This window comes from Capsicum annuum, chromosome 2 (genome assembly GCF_002878395.1).
Source record: "Capsicum annuum cultivar UCD-10X-F1 chromosome 2, UCD10Xv1.1, whole genome shotgun sequence".
NCBI classification, from domain to species: domain Eukaryota; kingdom Viridiplantae; phylum Streptophyta; class Magnoliopsida; order Solanales; family Solanaceae; genus Capsicum; species Capsicum annuum.
This window is the reverse complement of record NC_061112.1, coordinates 68,491,825-68,497,580: the sequence shown is the minus strand read 5'-3', so window position 1 is coordinate 68,497,580 and position 5,756 is coordinate 68,491,825. Positions and strand designations below refer to the sequence as shown.

Here is a 5,756-nt window from a genome sequence, read left to right as displayed (position 1 = left end):
TAAATACAAATTCAATTATATAATATGTACAACATACAATTAATTAATTTGTACATACACAACAGAAAAATAAATTCCAACGCAAAAATAATGTTTTAGTCGAATAATATGTATCATCGACTAAATTTCAAATTTAGCGTATAAGAACTGTAATTTAGTTTCATACATACATGACGACAAGGAAAAATTTTATTTTGAAAAAAAAAATGTCGATAGCGAAATTTTTATCAATTACTTATAAAATTCAAAATACGATCTAAAATTTTCAATTCATGATCGTTAGCCCATATTGTTATTAACTTTCAAAATATTTTCGCAATCGCATAATATGATCTCAAAGTTTGTTTGCCCATACCTGTAATTGTCAGGTTGTTTATTCAAATATTCTTCATAAGATACAGATGTTCATCAACGATATTTCAATCTCTCAATTTTTTTTTGAATCTGCTTTTACGTGATGAATATGGAAAATGATTTTTGAATTTGAATATGTATATTAATGGTTAAGGTAAAATTAAAAGAGTCATAAAAGGTAAAAGAATCTGTTAATTAAATATAGCTTAAAATAAGGAACTGTTTAATCCCTTAATTAACTCTAACTGATTAGAGTTTAATAAGGAACGTTTTAATATATTTGTATATATATTTTTATAGCAAACTTTTGCTAAAATATAAAATACATATTTCTAGTTTTTATAATTTTAAAACTATTGCTATAAAAATTATAATTAGTCTCTACAATTGCTATTTCTTAAATTTTCCCATTAGATATTCTATGCTTCTAAGTTCAGAAGTTGCCTTAGTTTATTTCCTTTAAAGAAATTTCTGTGCTTCCACGTTAATTAATGGTTCTCTACCAAACCCAGCCACGTGCATTTACTTACTCGGGTCTATTAAATTATGTACTAAAAGTTAATCAAATATCTGAATCGTGATGGACGGGGACGAAGAACGTTGACCTCTTGTTTGGGGTTTAACTGCTAAGCTTCCAATTTTTGGATCCAAAACTCTGTTCAGTTGACACAATGTGGTTAGCTCCACTCTTGCTTCTTTCAACGTACATGTGCTGATTTTCTTTTTTTTTTTTTTGTCAGTTTATCACCCAAATCATAATGAACACCTTTAATTTGATCTTTCCATTTGTGATAACACTTGGTACAAGATTTGATATTTGTGGATATTTTTTTTTTTTGTCAGTTTATCACCCAAATCATAATGAACACCTTTAATTTGATCTTTCCATTTGTGATAACACTTGGTACAAGATTTGATATTTGTGGATAAAACTTAGTGGAGCTTGTGGGATATATATATTTCTCTTTTCAGCATGCTGTTGTAGCGAGGGTCAGAGGTCTCATTTTCAACAAAGACATATGGATATTGCATCATGTTTGTCAGTTACTAGCTAAAATCCTGAAACTGTGAATTTGGAATGCTTAATCATTTTCCATTCGCGTTTCTCTTTCTCGTGCTACTTTTTGTATGCCGTTTAACTGTGGTTTCCCTCATATCAGTGGTCATTGCACTGCACCTATGGTAATGCAATCTCCTATTGAAATATCAAACTTTTTTAATTGCCGTACATTCAGTCAGTCGGTCATGGTAAGAAGTTTTAGTCCAATAAGGCTTTACCTAATCAACTATCTGGGCATAATGTCAAATAATTACGACAATTATCCAGTCAAGTAATCAACTCAGTTACATTTTCTTTTATGCACCTCAAGAGGACTTGGACTAGCCATCCATCAAAAAAATGATGTTAATATATAGTTTGAACAAGCAAAGGGGTTTCTGATGTGATTCAAAGCCGTAGCAGTACATTTATGCACAACGAAAATTGTCAATGCGGTTATGCACAGATGATAAACTGATTTGTTTGATTCAAACCTGTGGTCTTACTTATCTGCTGTTTCTATAGTTTCTTGTTATATCACTACGCAAGCTATTGTACAGACCAATGCAGATTAATCACTGAATACGGCTTTAATTTTCGTATATAAAATTTGGCCTCTACTATTAGATATGAAACTGTGAGAATTGGTACTTCCTTTAGTTTAAAAAGGGGGTTTTCCACTGAGGGGAAGACTTTAAATTTCTGTGGTGTTGTGTCCAGTAGTTTGAAACTCAAGACTTCGTAGGTGCATTGCTACTAAATGTCTTTAAGTTATATAGTTTCTGTGCTTTCATGAATTCATGTATATCTTGTTGAGTATCATGTTGATCAAACACTTCCCACAAGGAGCAGTTCATGAGCATTTATGTTTACTGAGCATGAAAGTTTGTTCTTCCATTATTGCCATATCCAAGTGATTAAGATTTTGATCGGCAAATGATAAGATATTACTTGCTATAATCGATGTACCTATCTGAGAGAATAATTCTGCACTTATATTTTATTACCTGTGTTCTTCTAATTTGATTTTTAAAGGTTTATCCATTACAGAACAAAAAGAGTATTTGGGATTTCTGTTTCCCTAATCATCATCAACATGGCAGCTGTAATGGAGCGTGCTGATGAAAATCTCCTACCAGCTGTTTACAAAGAAGTCAGTGAAACTTTTAAGGCTGGGCCATCTGATCTTAGTTATCTCACATTCATAAGGAACTTCATCCAGGGGATTGCATCACCAGTGGCAGGTATTTTAGTCATAAACTATGATCGTCCCACTGTTCTTGCAATCGGTATCCTGTGCTGGTCCCTATCAACTGGTGCAGTGAGTGCTAGTAAGTATTTTATGCAGGTTGGATTCTGGAGGGCAGTAAATGGATTTGGACTGGCAATTGTGATACCTGCACTCCAGTCCTTCATAGCAGATAGTTATATGGATGAGTCCAGAGGAACTGATTTTGGATTTCTTAGTCTTGTTGGAACTGTGGGTGGGATAGGAGGTGGAGCTATTGCTACTGTTGTGGCTTGCAATAAATTCTGGGAGATTCCAGGATGGCGCTTTGCCTTCGTCATGATGGCAACTTTCAGTATTTTTATTGCATCTCTTGTCTTTACATTTGTTGTTGATCCAAGAAAAAGAGGCAGCGCAGAGCATGACATCACAAAAAATAGTGCTGACAGGTAGGAGTTGCTTGTTTAAGCGTTATAGATTAGTCAGTGACATTGTAGCTTCGTTTCTTTTGCTGTAGTTAACCACCCTTTTAACTCCTTTTGTGATCCTATTTTAGGGAGGACTTGATAGAGAAGAGAAATACAAATTCAATGTCGATTTGGGTGGAGTTTTGGACAGTCATGAAAGCTGTCATGAAAGTGCAAACGTTTCAGTTCATTATTTTGCAGGGTCTGGTTGGATCCTTACCTTGGACAGCCATGGTTTTCTATACATTGTGGTTTGAATTAATTGGTGAGCAGCATGTATTAAATGTTTAGTATGTTTCCTTTCTCTTTTGCCAATATTAGTTACTATTTTAATTAGTTCATGCCAATGCAGGTTTTGATCGCAACAGTGCAGCAGCACTTGTCAGTCTATTTGCTGCAGGATGTGCAATAGGATCCTTTTTGGGTGGCATAGTTGCAGATTGAATATCTTACATATACCCTCATTCAGGGCGTATCATGTGTGCCCAATTTAGTGCTTTTATGGGCATCCCATTTTCATGGTTCCTTCTTCGTATTGTCCCTCAGTCTGAGCAGCTACTACGCATTTGCTGTGACATTATTCCTGAAGGGGATGACAATCAGCTGGAATTCTACCGCTTCAAATGGTCCCATGTTTGCAGTAGTGATACCTTCAAAACACAGAACCATGATTTATGCATTTGATCGTGCCTTTGAGGTTTCATTTTCTTCCTTTGCAGCTCGAGTTGTAGGAATTGTTGCGGAGAACCTATATGGTTATGATACCAAGTCTGTTGATCCGGTATTGGGATCAGCAAAAGAGGCCTTAGCATTGTCAAAAGGCCTCTTTTCAATGATGGTCTTGCCTTTTGGTTTGTGTTGCTTATTTTATACCCCATTGTATTGGACATTCAAGAAGGACCGAGAGAATGCAAGATTAGCCAGCATAAAAGAAATAGAGATGATCAGTAATACATGAACAAAATCTTTCTGGAAACAAATCGTTGGATTTTTTTAACCAATAAATCAAACATTAATGTTGCAAATCAACACCATTAATTTATGTACCTTTCTATCACAAAAATGAAGATCCTTTTGTACTAACAGTATAGTTAGACTTCAATTACTGCTGTTTTCTTGTGCATATATCCGAGTGTTTTCCTTCTTGTTTTGGGCATTTCTTTTTGTTTTTTGGTAACTAACATTTCCATTAATCACTAATGAATCATTACAAGTGCCATAGTCTAGCTTGGGCTCAGCTGACTATCTTTGGAAACACAGAAAAACAAAGGTCCATACTATCCAGATACCACATAACCAGAACAACTACCAGTCATAAAAAATAACTATAAGGGATCGTTTGGTAAAAGTGCATTATAACAATGTAGAATATATTGTATAAGTAATGCTTGTGTTAGTTATGTTGATATTGTTTCTTATACATTGTTTGGTTTAATGTATTAGAAATAATATATCTTACATAATTTCTATGAAAAAAATATTTGTTTACAAAAATATCCTTTTTTGACTTTGTACACTTTTTTCGCAACAAAGTTCTTTTGTCATCTCAAATATAATTACTATTCTTGAACTAGTATATAGAAGGTTAGGATTGATTGCAAGAGCTTCGTCTTTGTGCATGGAATGTTACAACGACGGATTAACATAGTCGAAATAAAAACAAAATACAAGATGTAAAATTATGAATAGTCTCAAGATTTTTTTTTAATCTTCTTAAAAACCCTCGAAACAAAGCAAAAATATGTTGGAGTTATTTAAACCAACTATTCATTGTTGTAAATTAACATATGGTGAAAAACGGAATTGTGAAATGTTTTAAGAAAATTCACTTTTGTAAATTAAAATGGTGGGAAAAGGAATTGTGAAATATTTTGAGAGGGAAATTGAGGGATATTAAGGTCATTTAATATAAGTTAATGCATGTGTTCAAAGTCTTTGTATTACTAATACATAGGAAATGGTTTGTATTACTAATACACACCTTAATATACAATAAAGTGTATAAATAGGCAAAAAGATGTACCAAACAAAGTACTAGTAGTAACCATTAATTATTGCATGCATTATATTTTTCAATACACTCTACCAAACACCCCAAGTGAGAGTACTAATTCCAGATGTGGCTCTTACAGAAGTGTAGGCTATGTCCCTGGCAACATAATCACTTGATCTGCTCCTGTCCTCAAATGCCCTTTGGTTTCGCTTCAAGCAAATGCCTATAAATAATATACGATTATGATAGTCTCAGAGAAGCCAAGCAGGAGCAGCAATATGACCTAAATCCTTTAACCAAAATTAAAACAAGTAAATTGATAAACTAATCCAGCTCTAGTGAACTCAAAAGTTTCTTACACGTTAAATAAAGAACTTCAATGAGATCACAACTCAAATTTGTCCATTCATTAACTATGTACATCATCACCTTGGCTCATTATAGATGTGCTTACATAGTTCTAAACAAATCCACAAACCAAGCATATAAATTATTTGTTAATAGCTAATATACTGAGTAGTAAATTTCCATTCAAATTGACACAAAACACACACTTTTTAATACATGTTTCATATCCATGATCCAACACATTCTAAATAAATTCATAAATCATAACGAAAGACCAGTGCTTCCAAACAAACTTAAAATACTAAATAAATAAATGTCTTGAGTTTA

General features: G+C 33.3%; 1 pseudogene; it reads left to right on the top strand.

Moving 5' to 3' along the window:
* Positions 1 to 827: 827 nt before the first annotated feature.
* On the top strand, positions 828 to 4,215 carry LOC107857558 (annotated as a pseudogene).
* The last annotated feature ends 1,541 nt before the right edge of the window (positions 4,216 to 5,756 follow it).